The sequence below is a fragment of the Tamandua tetradactyla genome, chromosome 7 (assembly GCF_023851605.1).
Source record: "Tamandua tetradactyla isolate mTamTet1 chromosome 7, mTamTet1.pri, whole genome shotgun sequence".
Classification (NCBI taxonomy): Eukaryota; Metazoa; Chordata; class Mammalia; order Pilosa; family Myrmecophagidae; genus Tamandua; species Tamandua tetradactyla.
Genome location: NC_135333.1, coordinates 136,580,836 through 136,598,799, shown reverse-complemented (window position 1 = coordinate 136,598,799; position 17,964 = coordinate 136,580,836). Strand labels below are relative to the sequence as shown.

Sequence of the window (17,964 nt, the reverse complement as noted above, 5' to 3'; positions counted from 1 at the left end):
CACATTAAAGCAAAGCTATAAAAATGTCCAAATTAAGGCATCAATAAGAGGTTACCTTCACTCAAGAAAGGCCGATGACGTTCTGGGTTTCTCTCTTAACTGAAAAGGCACATGGAAAACATGGCGACGTCTGCTAGCTTTCTCTCCAGGCTTCTTTTTTCAGAAGTTCCCCTAGGGGAGCGTATTCCTTTTTCATCTCCAAAGGTCTCTGGCTGCGTGGGCTCTCATGGTTCTCCTGGCTCTCTCCAAAATGTTTCCTCTTTTAAAGGATTCCAGTGAACTAATCAAGACCCACCTGGAATGGGTGGGGTCACATCTCCAACTAATCAAAGGTTAATACCCACATGGGTGTGTCACATCTCTGTGGAGATAATCTAATCAAGTTCAGCCTCCAACAGATGGAATAAGTCACAGATGCTGCAGTCAACTGACTGATGATTTACTGCACCAGCCTTCCAGTTTATCAACCAGCCAGGAAATATCCTGCAGCAATGGTCAGTCCAGCGCTTGCCTGACCAGACAATTGGGCATAAACATTTGGCCAAATTGACACCAGAGCCTAACCATCACATTATTATTATTATTTTGTAATTTAAGCTTTAATTTTTCTAACTTTATAGTTTGAAATAATTTCAGATTTTAAAAATTTGTTAATATGGTACACATAATTCCATATTTTAAAATCCATCCTGCCAATCTGTATCTTTTAATTGGGGAGTTTAGTCCATTAACATTCAAAGTTATTACTATAAAAGCAGTTCTTGAATCTACCACTTTATCTTTGGTTTTTATTTGTCAGATACATGTATCTTTTCTCTCTTTATTTTTTTTATCCTGTAAGTTACCTTCTTCAATTCTGTGCCCTCCTTCCCACCTCTTTCTCCTTTTTTGTCAGCGAACAGAACTCCCTTTAATATTTCTGGCAGGGTAGGTCTCTTGTTAACAAATTCTCTCAGCATTTGTCTGTCTGTGAAAAAAATTCTTTAATGTATTAACTTTTTAATTTTTAAAAAATATAACAATAAACACAAACATTCTTAACATATGATTATTCCATTCTACATATATAATCAGTAATTCACCATATCATCACATAGTTGTATATTCATCATCATGATCATTTCTTAGAACATTTGCACCCATTCAGAAAAAGAAATAAAAAGAAAACAGAAAAAAATTCATATATACCATACCCCTTACCCCTCCCTTTCATTGATCACTAGCATTTCAATCTACTAAATTTATTTTAACATATGTTCCCCCTATTATTTATTTTTATTCCATGTGTTTTACTCATCTGTTGATAAGGTAAATAAAAGGAACATCAGACACAAGGTTTTCACAATCACACAGTCACATTGCAAAAGCTATATCATTATACAATCATGTTCAAGAAACATGGCTACTGGAACACAGCCCTACATTTTCAGGCAGTTCCCTCCAGCCTCTCCATTACATCTTAACTAACAAGGTGATATCTATTTAATGTGTAAGAATAACCTCCAGGATAACCTCTCGACTCTGTTTGGCACCTCTCAGCCATTGATACTTTATTTTGTCTCATTTCGCTCTTCCCCCTTTTGGTCGAGAAGGTTTTCTCAATCCCTTGATGCTGAGTCCCAGCTTATTCTAGGACTTCTGTCCCACGTTGCCAGGAAGGTCCACACCCCTTGGAGTCATGTCCCATGTAGAGAGGGGGAGGGCAGTGAGTTTGCTTGTTGTGTTGGCTGGGAGACAGAGGCCACATCTGAGCAATAAAAGAGGTTTTCTTGGGCTTAACCTATCCTTTACAGGGTTAAGTTTCATATGAACAAACCCCAGGATTGGGGGCTCAGCCTATTGCTTTGGTTGTCCCCACTGCTTGTGAGAACATAAAGAATTCTCCACTTGGAGAAGTTGAATTTTCCCCCTTTCTCACCACTCCCTCAAGGGGACTTTGCAAATACTTTTTTATTCACTCTTCAAATGTCTGTGAAAATTTTAATCTGTCCCTCACTTTTGAAGGATGATTTTGCTCGATAAAGAATTCTTGGCTGTCAATTTTTCTCTTTCCCAATCTTAAATATGTCATTCCACTGCCATATTGCCTCCATGGTGAGTGTTGAGTAGTCTGAACTTAGTCTTATGTGGCTTCCCTTGTATATGGTGAATCACTTTTCTCTTGCTGCTTTACAGACTTTCTGCTTCTCTTCAGCATTTGATAGTCTGATTAGTATTGTCTTGGAGTGGGTCTATTTGGATTTATTCTATTTGGGTTTCATTGAGCTTCTTTGATTTGCATAGTTTTGTCTTTTATAAAGGTTGGGAAGTTTTTCCCAATTATCTCCTCAAATAATCTTTTTTTTTTTTTTTTTTACATGGGCAGGTACCGGGAATAGAACCTGGGTCCTCTGGCATTGCAGGCAAGCATTCGTGCCTGCTGAGCCACACGGCCCACCGCCCTCAAATAATCTTCCTAGCTCTTTTCTCTTCTTCTGGAATATGCGTGGGTCTTTTATTTGTGCACTTCGTATTGTCCATCATTTACCTGAGATCCTATTTAAATTTTTCTATCGTTTCCACTGTTTGCTGGTTTGTGCATTTAAATTCAGTTGTCCTGTCCTCCAGTTTGCTTATTCTTTCTTCTGTCTCTTCAAATCTGCTGTTGTTGTCTCTGGTATATCTACTGTATCTTTCATTTCTGTAAGACATGTTATTTTTTATTTATTCTTTCAAATTCTTCTTAGTTGAGACTACAGGTCTCTGTGTATGCTGACAGCAGCCAACCCTTGGGGTGGGGGTGGGTACTGTGCACCTTGGCTGAGAATCCGCTTCTGGACACAGTGGTCTGGTGGTCCCCAGGCTCTTGCATGGGAGGACTTGGGCTGTGGGGTTGAGAATTTCAGCTCTTCCTGTGTGGCTCACTCTCTTATGGGCTTCTCTGACCTTGAACTCCATGAGTGCTTTGGGCCTCTGTGGAGAAAGGATAGAGTTAGTGGGACACAGAGAGTTTCTTTCACTGGCCAATTGTTAGATTGGCTCTGCTCTGTACTCTACCCTCCTCCCAAGGGGAGGGCCTCCTAGTCTCAGCCCAAACCAGATGCTTATAGAGGCCTGCCTCAGGGATGAGAGGTGGGCACCATGCACTGGCAGCAAGGTCTCTGTGTAAGCAAACCAAGACCCCTGGTTTTCAGGTTTCCCATGGGAGCTCCGGGTTGCATAGCTGAGAGGGAAGATCTCAAGCTGATACGGGGTGGGAGTGTGGGAGCACATTGCTCCTTCTGCACCTGTTCTCAGCGGTGCATTGAAGCCTGCCCCAGTTACCGATTGGACTGAGTCAACTCACTCCATCCTCTCACTTGTAGTTTCTTTGCCTTTTCATACATACCCTCCCTTTACAATATAAAAGACTGTTTTAGTTTGTTAAGCTGCCAGAATGTAATATACCAGAAATAGAAGGGCTTTTAAAAAGGGAATTTAGTAAGGTACAAGTTTACATTTCTAAGGAAGGAAAAGTGTCCAGATTAAGGCACTAACAAGAGGTTATCTTCACCCAAGAAAGGCTAATGGCTTTTCTGAGCACCTCTGTCAGCTGGGTAGTCATGTGGCTGGCGTCTGCTGGTCCCTTGCTCCTGGCCTCATTGCTTTCAGCTTCTGCTCCTGTGGGGTTCCTCACTTTGCTTCTCTGGGACTGACTTTCATCTCTTGGCTTCCCTTGGTTCTCCTCAGGTTCTTGCTTACTTAACATCTCATGGGAAGGCACACAGCAATGTCTACTGGACTCCAAACATCTCCAAACATCTGTGTCTCTGTTCTCCAAGTGTTGGCATCTGTGTGAGCTCTCTGTACTCTCCAAATGTTTTCTCTTCTAAAGGACTCCAATAAACTAATAAAGAACCACTTGGAATAGATGGAGTCACACCTCCATCTAATCAAAAGGTCATAACCACAATTGGACATGCTACATCGCTGTGGAGATAATTTAATCAAAAGTTTCCCCCTACAATGTTGGATCCAGATTAAAAGAAATGGCTTCCCCCCCCCCCCCCCCAAGGTAGGATCAGGATAAAAACATGGCTTTTCCCAGGAACATAAAACTTCAAACCAGTACAAAATCCCTCTGTGGTCATTTGTACCCTGAACCTGCTGTCCCAGTCATTTTTCTGTCCTTTCCCTAACTGATCCATGTTCACGGGTCAACTCAGCCTATCCAATTCCACCATCTTCTTGGAAGTCCCTAGTACCATGCTATTTTGATTACTGTGGTTTTTAAAAGTTTTAAGATTGGTCAGTGTGAGTCCTCCATCTTTGTTCTTTTTCAAGATGGCTTTGACTATTCAGAACCCTTACCTATCCAAATAAATTTGAATTTTGGCTTTTCCATTTCTTCAAAGAAAGCTTTTGGGATTTTGATTGGGATTACATTGACTCTGTAAATTGCTTTGAGTAGAATTGACATCTTAACATTATTTAGTCTTCCAATCCATGAACATGAAATGTCTTTCCATTTATTTAGGTCAATTTTGATTTATTTGGGTCTTCTTTGATTTATTTTAGTAATGTTTTATCATTTTCTCCATACAAGTCTTTTACATCCTTGGTTAGATTTATTCCTAGATATGTGATTATTTTAATTGCTATTGTAAATGGAATTTTTCCCCTTGATTTCTTCTTCTGATTGTTCCGTACCAGTGGTGCTAGTTTGAAAGGATGTATGTCCCTTAGAAAAGCCATGTTTTAATCAAAATCCCATTTCATAAAGGTAGAATAATCCCTATTCAATACTGTATGTTTGAAACTGTAATCAAATCCTCTCCTTGGATGATGTGATTTAGTCAAGAGTGGTTGTTAAACTGGATTAGGTGATGACATGTCTCCACCCATTTGAGTGGGTCTTGAGAAGTTTCTGGAGTCCTATAAAAGAGGAAACATTTTGGAGATTCAGAGAGAACAGAGCAGAATGACATAGTCACAAGAAGCCAAAGTCCACCAGCCAGTGACCTTAGGAGATGAAGAAGGGAAATGCCTCCCGGGGAGCTTCATGAAACAGGAAGCCAGGAGAAGAAGCTAACAGATGACGCCGTGTTCACCATGTGCCCTCCCAGATGAGAAAGGAACCCTGACTGTGTTTACTATGTGACTTTCCAGATGAGAGCAAAACTCTGACTGTGTTTGCCATGTGCCTTCTCACTTGAGAGAGAAACCCTGAACTTCACTGGCTTTCTTGAACCAAAGTATCTTGCCCTGGATACCTTAGATTGGACACTTCTATAGACTTGTTTTAACTGGGACATTTTCTTGGCCTTGGAACTGTAAACTAGCATCTGATTAAATTCCCCTATTTAAAAGCCATTCCAATTCTGGTATATTGCATTCTGGCAGCTAGCAAACTAGAACACCAGTATATAAAAAAATCTCTGATTTTTGGATGTTGATCTTTGTACTCTTTCATTTCACTGAATTCATTCATTAAGTCTAGGAGCATTGTTGCAGATTTTTCAGGATTTTCTGTATATAGGTATAGGATCATGCCATCTACAAAGAAGGAAAGTTTTACTTCTTCCTTTCTAGTTTGGATGCCTTTTATCTTATTGTCTTGCCTACCTGCTCTGACTGGAACAACAGTCAATTGTTATTCACTGGTGAATAATGGTGGTGACAAATGGGCATCCTTGTTGTGTTCTTAGTCCTAGAGGGCAAGCTTTCAGTCTTTCAATAGTAAGTATGATGTTAGTTTTGGGTTTTTCATGTAAGCCCTTTATCGTGTTGAGGAAGTTTTCTTTTATACCTATTTTTCTAAATGTTTTTTATGAAGAAGTGGTGCTGGATTTTGTCAAATGCCTTTACTGCACCAACTGAGATAATCATGTGTTTTTCCCCTGTGGTGTATTAGATTAGTTGATTTTCTTTTGTTGCACCACTCTTGCATAACTGGGATAAAGCCTGCTCAGTCATGTTGCATAACTCTTTTAATGTGCTATTGAATTCGGTTTGCTAGTATTTTGCTGAGGATTTTTATGTCTATATTCATAGGGATACTGTAATTTTTTTTTCTTGTAGTGTCCTTACCTGGCTTTGGTATAAGGGTGATGTTGGACCCATGGAATGAGTTAGGGAATGTTCCCTCCTCTTTAATATGTTAGTGGCTTTTGAATAGGATTGGTATTAATTCTTCTTGGAATGTTTTGTAAAATTCGCTTGTGAAGCTATCTGATCCTGGGCTTTTTTCTTGTGAAGTTTTGGATTACTAATTCAATATCCTTACTGGTTATTGATTTGTGGAGTTTTATTACTTCTTGAGTCAGTGTTTGTAGTTTGTTTCTAGGAATTTTTCATTCCAACTAGGTTGTCTAATTTGTTGGTGTACAGTTGTTCATAGAATCCTCTTATAGTCTTTTTTTATGGTGTTGGTAGTAGTGCTTCTTTTTTCATTTCTGATTTTAGTTATTTGTGTCGTTTTTTTTTCATTGACAGAAGAAAGTTTTTTAATCAAGTAGATTTAAGAACTCAGATTTTATATTCCCTTCATTTGGTTTTTAAAAATAAAGTGCTTGGGTGGTTCAAAGGCAGATTTCTCACCTGCCATGCCTGAGACCCGGGTTCGATTCCTGGTGTCTGCCCTTGCAAATAAATAAATAAATAAATAAATAAAATAAAGCACTTAAATTATAACAGTGGTACACAATTATAAAATAATTAGAAAGCAAAACAATGATAATACATGTAGAAAACAGATATAGACACTTCTGTGATGATAAGGGAAAGAAGGGGAAAATGTAATTACAAAACAATTAAAACCAAATATTTTTTCACCAGTAGTTTTGTCTCTCTTTTTTTTTTTTTTTCAAGCCCTTTAACATAACTTGGTCCCAAAATTATTCCCTCTGTCATGTCCTAGTTCAGGGTTGAATCATTTTGTGCCTGAATAATTGTAATTTCAACAGCTAAGATCTATCATGTGCTTAGAATATGCAGGGCACTGTTTAAAGCATCATGCTAAAGTAAATATCAGCTTATTTAACTCATATCAATATTGTGAAGTTGATCATGTCAGTTGGGGCAATTGAATATCCTGTATCCATTATATTCTTTTTTGTTTGCTAACAGAGCTCTGATTTTTCTTTGGGAAGGCCAATATTTGCAACTATATATGTAACTTCTCAACCTCCATTACTGGTAAGATGGCTCTGTTATATAGTTCTGACCAGTGAAATGTAAGCAGAAGTCTGCTGGGGCTGTTGGAAAGCTTTTTTGATGGCCTGATAAAATGAGACAGACATGGCTAGAGTGTAAATTCTCAACCTAAATTACCTCTATCTGGCTGAGATAAAAATGTGATGGCAGGAGCTGTAGTAATCATCCTATAAACATGAGACAATGAGCCCCAGTGCTAAGAGAGGTTGAGTTGGAAGGTAGAAAGTACTTGGAATCCTGATGGCATTGTTGAACAGTTGAACCAACCCTCACAAATGCTTATCTCTCTACTTCTTCATGTGAGTAAAATAAATTCTGTTTTAAGTTAATGTTAGGTGAGCATTCTATTACTTGCAGTTGAAAGTATTCCTAATCCATTTTTTTTAGATAGAAAGCTGAACGACGAAGTAACTTACTAAAATTATATAACCAAAGTGGTGATATGAGGCTCTAAACTCATATAGTCTAACTCTAGAATCTAAAACCTACTCTCTTAGACATATTCTATATCACATCCCCATTATGTTAGGTTGCAGATGATTTTCTCAGGAAACTTGAGCTTGATCTTGAGCCTTGTTCCGACTTCTTCGCAGACATGCCACTGATAGTAGCTTCTTACTTTTTTGCTTAAAACCTTCAACATTTTTTCTTCCTTTAAAGCAGAATGTGACCTCAGATGTTTTTAGAGTCAAATAAGTAATGTAACTGATCAAAACAAGTAGATCCTAATACATCAGTTGTGGATGCATATAGTTATCTACTGCTGTGTAACAAATTATCCCCAGACTTAGAAGCTTAAAAAAACCGAGCATTTATTTCTTATGCAGTTTTTGAGGTTTGGCTTGGCTGTGTGTTTCTGGCTCAGATGTTTCACAAAGCTGCAGTCAAGATGTTGGGAGCTTCAGTCATCTAAGACTTGATTGGAGGTGGAGGATCCATTTTCGAGAAGACGAATACTCATACGGCTGTTGGCGGAAGCCTTCAGTTCTTCACCATGAGGACCTTTTCTCACAAAAATGCTAGCTGATTTCCTCCAGAACAATTTGTCCAAGAGTGACAGAGGTCACCATGTCTTTTGTGATCTAGACTTGGAAGTGGCACAACATCATTTCTGCCATATTCTATCAGTCACACAAACTAAACCCGATACAGTGTAGGAGAGACAGCACAAGGGTGTGGATACCAGAAAGCTGAGATCATTGGGGCCATCTTGGAGGCTGACTAACACTGGCAGTTATGTGACAAAGTAGTGGCATTTACTATTCAGCCACAGTCAGTTGTTGCTATAGTGGAACACAAGTCTGGTATTGTTGGATTTTCCCATTTCTCAAATGAAGTCAGATATACTGATTTCTAAGCGAATTCTTGAGATAGTAAATGTTGGCTAAAAGTTCAGAAAAATCCTTGCATAGGACTATACAAATGCAATCTGGTTATCGGCTGTGTGCTGTCAGTTTGTGACTTCTGGGCCATAGCATGGAAAGCCTATGTAGTTCTGATTCCTGTCTTAAGTAGCTTCCTGGAGTGGTGTTTACAATAGGATTGTGAAACAAGTCTAGGCTTAACCAGGATTATGCACCATGACAATTTGGAAATGTCTGCCATGGATGAGCGAGGGGGAGATAATGACACAAGTGCCTCAGATTGACACACATGACCATATCATGTATTGCCCAAACTGCAACACTTTTGAGAATATAAGGGGATTCTATAATGGTTACATGAATATAGTTGTCATAAATTGGGACTGACCCTGGCAAGCCAGGACGTATGGTCACCATTTATATAGTCCTACATAGAGTTACCACAGTGCTCCTGTCACTGTGCCTCTTTGGTCATTCGGACCACACCAGACCATCACTTCCCTCAGAGCATATGGCACACTTGAAATCCACTTGCCTGCATACCTGCTGTTCTCTTCCTCTTGTCATCCCTTCCTCACTTCCCTGTTTCCTTGTGGGACTTTGGCTTCTTCAGCAGAAGTACTATCTTTCTTTCTGTTGCCTTCACCTCCTCCCCTTCTTTCTAGGTAGATTAATTGTTCTTTCACTCGGGTTTTGTAGCACTTTGTGCATACCCTCAATGCAGTGTTTATCACAGAAATCCCCACACAGGGCCCTAATCTTGCTTATTTAGGAAGTTGGTACCTGTCTCATTGCCTGGCACAAAGTAGCTATTTGATACACCTGTACTGATGTTTTGTTTTGCATCTCCCCTCCCCTCCTTTTTTTCTCTAACACCTGCTGTGGGAGAGGATTATGAAAATGCCAAGAAGGAGGTAATGTGGGAACAGAGAAAACCCACAAACTGGATAATTGGTTCTTAAATAATTGACCATGAACTGAAATAGCTCTCCAGTAATTTTGACTTCTTCTCTTCCTCTCCACTTCCAAATGAACAGAAGCTGTTCTCATTCAGAATGAGCTTCTACCTTGAGGTTTGAATGAGTACTATCACCCAGACTGTGGAGACTGGGAGTGCTTGGCTTACGCACGTGCTTTCTAAATGCTTTATTCCCCCAGAAGTTCATAACTAGGTAGTGGAAATCAATTCCAGGCAGGCCCAGGAGACGTAGGAAGATTTATCCTCTCGTGTACTCATCTAACACTTACTAATACTCATGGGCAGTGTCTATAAATCTCAGGGGGAAAAATAGAAAATGATGGAAAGCAGTGCTATCTATAAACTCTCATGAATGAAATGAATTAAGAGATGTTAAAGGGATATAATCCTGTGAAGCTGAGGTGGGTTTCTGTTGGAGGTGGGTAGAGTTGATGGTAAGACACCATTAGAATCCAGCACATCACTGTTATGCATTCTAAGCTGAAAGTCTGAGATGGGATGGAGCAAAGGGCAATCAGGTGATGCCTTCCTTTGGTGGACTTTTCTTCAGTTTCCTTCTGCTTTAAAGACCCAGAAAATCTGGATCCAGCTCTGCCTCCGGTCCTTCTTCGCAGTGGGACTTGGACTAAGTCACAACCGTTCCCTGAGCCATCTTCCTCTTTAACATGGGCTAGCCACAACACCTATTTCACAAGGTTAAAGGAAATAAAGTATGCAAAAGGACTTTGTGGGCTGTGATGAACTAAACAAATGGTAGTTATGACTATTATTAGGCTGACGAGCATGCAGGAGTGATGGAGAGCGTGGGCGGAGGAACAGAATGGAGAACCATACTTAAGCCGCCCCCAGGCCTCCTCTGACTGAAACCCTGGTTTATCCCATGAGAGCAAGGTTAATAATAAATCCCAGTAAAGCCTGAAGTATTTAGAAATTGGTCTGGGACAAGGTTGGGATTGCCAGGGAGGGCTGGTCCTGACATCCCATGCTTTACACCTGTGGTTGGCAGTCAGGCTCTGGCTCTATTATTTGTGCTGGAAAGGGCGAGTCTAAATTGGAATCCTCTTTCCTCTGTTTGAGCTGCTTCTGCTGAGTCCCATAGCGTTGATTATAGTTCTTACACTCTGCAACTGGCTGTTTCAGTCCTGACTCACCTCCAGACTCATAAATATCCTGCAGAAAACACAGAAGTTTTATAAGGTGCCTTTCAACCTTGTGCCTTACCATGGCCTGTGTAACAGCTGGGGCATATGCTTTCTTTCCTGCCCTATTGTCCCTAACCCTATCCAGGAACACAAACCTTGATCAAATAAATACCGCAGGTCTTTCATAAGAGAGGCAGAAAAACAGAGAGTTACTCAGCAGTTGTGTGACTTCTTGGACGATTTTCTCATCTTCAAAAAGCGGGATAATGATAAGGAACCTGCAAGGGGCTGTGAATATAAGGAAAACTGTAGGAAAGAGCACGTGGTAAATGGTAGCTGTCCAATAAAGTTAATTGCTGCTATTTTATTACTACCATTACTATTATTAACGATAATAACATTAGAAGCACACAGAACAAAACAACATTTGAAATGAGTCCTGGAAAGATTAATTTATCTTTATTCAAGAGACTGTCTATCATACGTCAATATTTTTCATGAGTGATTTAGTTCCTGCCCTAGAAGGAAAAGCAGCGTGTCAGCACACATGAATCTAAATAACAATATAATAGATGGAGGACATTTCGGTAGATTGGAGAAATATCGAACAAGATAGTTAAGCTGGACAGTGTGTATCACTGTGATATGTTTCAGTTGAGCAGATGCTCTGGGCTTTACTCCATGGTACTTTGCAAATAGCTTTTCTTTACACTGTATCATGACTATGGAGCATGACAGTGAGAGTGCATCTGAAGCAACCAGCCCCTTATGTGACAGCTGGCTTTTAGACCAGGAGACTGCAAATCTAGGGCCAGGAACTCTTTATGGTTGGCCAAATGCATACTATCCCGAGTCACTCACCAGTGCTGGAAACCCCACTCCTGGGAGTTCAAGTTCTTAGTTAAAGGCCTTGATCCTTATTAAAATGGTAACATCCTTGCTGTCATCAATCACTGATACATTCGTATGAATGACTTTGGGTTCTGTTTGAATAAGTTTTTCTGGAGAAGAAGTCTCCTAGAGAAGCTGGGAGAAGAGCTGCTTCCCATCTCTTTTCAGGGAGGGAGAGAGGAATGCTTAGGGGCTGGGGCAGAGGAGGGACAACTGATCTAAGTCTGTTTGTCTAGAGAAGCTCACTAGGCCATCTTGTATGCTCAAGCAACTGTACCTTCTGTGCCCCTTCTCCTGCAAGTTGCCACTGATTATACTTATGGAGACAGAACATGGATTTTCTCCCTTATTCTTCTATTTGTTCTAGGAACCTTATTAGCAAGGAAAGAGGGCTTCAAAAGTGGTGGGAAACTGCATTTATAGCTTATTTGTAAGTCCTTGATGGCATAAATTGTCTCCAGGGCTTTAAAAATATTGAATAAAATTGTAAAAAGGTAATAAAAAGGGCGGGCAATGGTGGCTCAATGGCAGAGTTTTTACCTGCCATGCTGGAGACCCAGGTTTGATTCCCAGAGCCTGCCCATGCGAAAAAAAAAGGTAATAAAGAAATTTTTAGTAGCCTAAGGTGTATAATTTAAATCTTCTCATGGAAAAATTATTATGTAATGTTACAAAAATCATCCTTCTTCATGAAGATTTTTTTAATGAGGCAGGAACTAATAAAGACTGAATTAAGAAAAAGTCTATTGTTTGAATAATACATGAGGGTTTCATAGGCCATTACAAGTGGTTCAAAGTACTATAGAGATAAAACTATATGAAAACCAAAAGTAGATTTATATTGAATTTTATTAATCACAGCCTGTAATTATTTTGTGTATTTGCTTACTTGTTTATTATCAACTTCCCAATAAAATAGAAACACAATGAGGGCAAGGACCACTTCTCTGTTCTCTCTTACTCTATATCTCCCAGCATGGCAACTGGCTTACATCTGTAGAATGACAAATTTATAATCCAGACTCCTCTCCTGGCTCCAAATCACCCTTTTCCTAAATTTATTTTATTGTAGGTACTAAAATGAGGTGCCTGAAGACTGCCAAAAAAATAAACAAACAAAACAACCCAATTCTGATGTGTAACTTTATGAAATAGAATGTATTTTCCTGCTGGTCACAGGTTAGTAAGACTCTATATTTCAGCATCTGTCATTTAAAAATAAATTACTCAACATTATTAGATTACTTATAAATGACATCAATCAATTAAGCTGCAGGGCTGATTCTTGGAGGACTTTTTCTAGAGTCTAGATTGGCAAACTTTTTAACTCATCATATTCCCTAGAAAGGGTAAAGCAATATGGCTCTCACAAAGCTCCCTCTCTTTTGTCCCTATTGAAGATTTAATCCATGTGCGTGTTATTTGATATGCTCATTCTGACACAGCTGGGCAGAGGCAGCGGTAATAGTTTGAACAAGAAGAATGAGACTGGGGCGGGCCGCGGTGGCTCAGCGGGCAAGAGTGCTTGCCTGCCATGCCGGAGGACCTCGGTTCGATTCCCGGCCCCAGCCCATGTAAAAAAAACAAACAAACAAAACAAAATATAATAAAAACAAGAAAATGTTTCCCTTTCTTCCTCCCTTCCTTCCTTCCTTCTCTCTGTCTTTCCTTCCCTTCCTTCCTCTCTCTTTAAAAAAAAAAAAAAAAAAAAGAAGAATGAGACTGAAGCAACTCTGCCACTCCAGCATTAAAAGAGTTAAATGTGACAAGTCCCTCTGTTGGAGGGCAGTGGTTCAGACTCTTCTGCTGCAGCTAAACACTGGCTTTTATACAGAAGTCCCTGCAAGGCCTTTACATATTGAAATGAATCATTATCTCCTATATCACTTTTGCTGTTCATTTGTTTGACATCTTTCATCTGCTTTTGGAGGTATGAAGAACCACTGTTTTAGTCGATTGTATTTATTGTCGCACTTATTTGTACTTTGGGTTCTCTGCAAACCTATAAAAAATTTAGTTGTTTAAAGACATTGAAGGGTAATTAGCATCCTGCATTGCCAAGGCGTTTGGTTCCACAGATACCTTTTTAAGTTTAAGAAGACAAAAGATTTGCTTTCTATTCCATCTGTAGATTACAGTGACCAGTTTATTCCGGTTTGCCAAGGGCTTTCCTGATTTTAAAACTGAGAGTCTCACATTCCTTGAACCTCCTTATGAGAATCTCTTGAAACCAGAACATTCAATTGATTTTGAGTCCAACTTTATACTTTAAAGGATGATAAATCTCCACTGTGGCAGAGAAATAAAAGTCAATAGGCAGTAAAAGTTTACATGTTTTAAGGAATTGCCTTGTGCAGAGTTCTTTGAAGGCCTACCCTTTGGAACTGGTGCAGGATTTAAACATGTGTGTCTCACCGCTTTTTGTTTCCTGGAACGCAGGGTCAAGTTATTCCGAAGTTGTAGGAATTTCGCTAGGCTAAACAAATTACACATCTGTTCAGAATTGATTACAAAAGTCCTGATGACGGTGTCCCCATTGAAGGTAGCAGTGATGCCTGTTGATAAAATGATTACTGCTGCCAAACAGTTTTATATCAGAACCAACTTTCTCTTCCATACCAATGTGATTGATCTGTGCATTGGAAAATGCCCCCTTTCAATCCTTTTGCAGTGCTTGAGATGTGAATGCTGAGAGGGGAAAGTCAGAAGCCAGGTTTGCTGGAGATTGAGGATATTGTATCCACGGTTTGAGAACCCTACTCTGCTATATGATTACTTGAACAATAATAAAGGACACTCTGAATATGTCAGTCTGCATTTTCAATCCCCTTTATTATGACTGATATCCAACTGATTTCCAGAGAGTGGAGGCAGCATGGCAGAGCAGAGAGAGCAAGGATTTGGGGTCTGGATAGACTGGGTTTAAACCCTGACTGTGGCCAGTACTAGCTATAAAATGTGCACCAGTCTCTTGACTTCTTTAGGTCTCAATTTTGTCATCTACAAAATGGGATTAATAATTCTTCTCATGATTTCTCTGAAGATTAAAAAGGATGATATAAGCATAAATGCTTAGTAGGCACTGAGGTTATACAAAAAGGACAAACAAACCCCAAACCGTGATGATATGTTTATTATCTTTGGGCACCCAACTGTCAATGGTGATCTTAAAATGCTGCTCGTTTGGTAAATATTGGGTATGATGTAGAGAAAGCCCTTCAAAGTAGGAGTCAGTGAGTGTGGGATCTACCCTGGGTTCCTCTCTAACCACTCTTGGGCTTTGTTTTTCAGTGCTCTGAAGTGTGGGAATTGCATCCAGGACTCCTAGAATCCCTCTTCTAAAATTTCCTGAAACTGTGAAGTCTGCAACTGTGACTCTGAGGCATGTCTGCTGAAGAGCAGCTACTGTCCTGTTGTCAAGTTATATTACACAGAAGACACCACTCTGCATCTTTGGGCTCTGTTGAAGGAAGGGTGGTCCTTGCAGCTGAATCTACCAGCCAATACAACCTCATCCACTCTTTTCCCACTTCCCAGCCATAGCTGTTTGAACTACAGATGGTAACTGAACACATGGTGGGGCCACTGGGGTCTCTTGCTGGACCTGAAAATGTCTATAGAAATGTCTAGTTAATAGACAATGATGCTGTATCTGGATAGCACCATGCAGGTATTTGGAGGCTGAGGGCACCATGTTATGGAAGTCATGATGGGTCCTGTGAAAGCAGAGTAGAGATAGGCAGTCTGGGGGTGGGTTTGATGAGAGAGAGGGAGAGAGAAATGAAATATGAGAGAAGCAGAGAATGAGCGATAACGTGGTGATGAGCAAAGTAACTTTGGTTTTGTTTTCTGTTCCAGTGCCCCCCAAGTCCTGGCTGGAAAGTTGAGTTCCACAGTTGAGTTCTATGAAATTTCCCTATATTCTCTTTTTACCTAAGCAAATGTTTGAGGATTTTCTGTTTCTTATCCTTGATCACATCTGAAAATAGATGGTGACGTAGACTGTGAATTGATAATGTGGACTGTGAATTTCCCAAAGGCAAGGGAGTTTTTCTTGTTCATTTCTGGAATCTTCAGTATTTCACTCAGCATTCTGCACAAAACAGGGGCTAAATGAGTTAATATTGAAATAACCTGAAAATCATCTATATATATATGAATAATGCTGTTGATGGCATGTATATAAAAAGGTTTGATGATGATAGATGATTATGTTTCAGGAAGCATTTTCTGCATCTTTTCAACTGGTCATCAAGTATTCATTGTACGCTATCTGTACCCTGTCTCCAGGATCTGTGCAGGACATAGCCTACTCTAGGCTTTCTTTTAAGATGTCTGTTGAACCGAATACTCCAGGATTGTTTTACATACTACGATGATAAAAAAAGAAATACAATTTGTGGTTGCTCTACAGTAGCAACTTGCAGTGTAGTTGGAAAGATGCAAGAAAAAAAATCAAACGTGATTTGCAAGGAATTCTAAACAGTTGAGAGAACAGAGGGTCAGTGAGGTCTATTATATTTAGAGAAGATTTGTGGAAGAACAGGAAGTTGAGTTAAACTTTGAGAGCTGGGCATGTTTGGGTAAGACAGAGATAGGTGGAGAGGAGGCGGAGGAGAGGGTAAGCAAAGACACGGAGGCAGTAATGAGAGTTTGTAGTGCACATAACTTGTAATTTAATGATTCACATTAAGAAATATGAGACAGAACATCACGTACGGGAGGCAATGGAGCAACGTAGCTGGCCTCTGGCTCTGGACTTATATTTTTGGAATTCAAATCCCAGCTTCTCCCTCACCCCTTATCAGCTTTATGACTGAACAATTTAATTTACTTGACCTTTCTGGGCATCAGTTTCCTCATCTGTAAAATTAGAGCTAATATAGAACTCAACTCAAGGGGATGGTATAAGAATTAGAAGGGATACTATGTATAAAGTTCTTAGATTACTGCCTTCCACTGAGTAAGCATGCTAGCTGTTATTCTCGGTTGCTTTAATGAAAATCTGGTGTTAAGACCCTATTAAAAGGAGTATCCTATTGATTTTGAATTGCCATATCAAATGAAAAATCTCTTGGTAATTAAGGAAGCTAGGTAATAACTGAGTTGCAGTTGAGTTTGTGGAAATGGTGGGGATTGGCTTATGGTAGGAAGGAATACTGAATGTGTAAAGCCAAGTGGAAGGCTTTGAGAGTTAGGGAGAGGAATTTGGAATTGGTGGACAACTGTACAGGCATAATCGTATTTTCCTGAGCTGGAGAGTGATCCGATGAAAGTCATAGGAGAGTCAGGGCCAGGAGGTCCAATGAGGACGAGTAAGAGGCTATTATTGTAATTCAGCTATTAGGTGGTGAAGGCCATGATAGGATTATGGCTGTGCGGATGAAATGAGGTGGGGAATCTGAGGGATTCTTTAAAGGAAAGGTGTCCACTGGCTCCACCTCTGCTGCCGCCACCCTGGTCCAAGTCACGTCATGTCTCACTTGGATTAGTGCAACCTCTTCCTGACCTCTCTCTATTTCTGGCTTGTCTTATCTCAAAACACCCACATTTGCTCACATCCTCTGTGTCATAAAGTACTACAGACTGGGTAGCTTAAAACAACGGGAATTTATTCTCTTCACCGTTCTGGAGGTTAGAAGTGTGGAACAGAGGTGTTGGCAGGGCTGTACTTCCTCTGAAACCTAGAGAGAACAATCATTTCTCTCCTCCCCTTAGCTTCTCTCTGCCTTGGGCATTCTTTGGCTTGTGGCAAACATTCCAGTCTCTGCTCCATCTTCACGTGGCTGTCTTCTCCCTGTGTGTCTCCACCTCGAAGTGGTTTTCTACTCTTTGTGTCTGTGTCCAATTTTCCCTCTTCTTATAAGGACCCAGTCATGTTGGCTTGAGTCCCACTCTATCTAAGATGGCCTCATTTTAACTAATTGCATCTGCAAAGGCCCTATTCCCAGATAAGGTCATATTCCCCAGTACCGCGGGTGAGGACTTTAACAAATCTGTTATGGGGGACACAGTTCAACCATAACTTCCTCTCACAGCTCCTGCCTCACTCGCGGGACCACCTGAAATCTTCCTTGGGACCTACAAGGACTAACTTTGGGGTGCAGTAACCTCTCTGGCTTTGTCTCCTACCATCCCTCCATTGGTTTTCTCTCCTCCACAGAGCTGTCATCCTTGCCGTTTCTCAAATGCATCAGACCTGTTTCCTCCCAGATAATTTTCTTATGCCCACTCTTCCTTTAAATTTCTGCATAGCTAATCCCTACCCCACTTCAAGTCTCTGCTCAAATGTCATCTTATTAGTGATAACCTATGAATCACCTTGACTACCCTTTTCAAAATAGCAACCCGTCTCCACCTCTGCACACGCTGTCTCCCTTACCTTGCACTTATCCCCACCTGATATATTTTGAAT

The 17,964-nt window shown here is 40.2% G+C and overlaps 1 long non-coding RNA gene across 1 annotated transcript in view; it reads left to right on the top strand.

Annotated features, from left to right (window-relative positions):
• The window catches only part of LOC143690177 (uncharacterized), a 95,359-nt gene extending 80,028 nt beyond the window's left edge, over nucleotides 1-15,331 (top strand). Inside the window, exons 4-5 of the long non-coding RNA XR_013179026.1 lie at nucleotides 12,622-12,728; nucleotides 14,841-15,331. This is a non-coding gene — a long non-coding RNA (uncharacterized LOC143690177). The remainder of the gene's footprint in view (nucleotides 1-12,621; nucleotides 12,729-14,840) is intronic.
• Nucleotides 15,332-17,964: the final 2,633 nt, after the last annotated feature.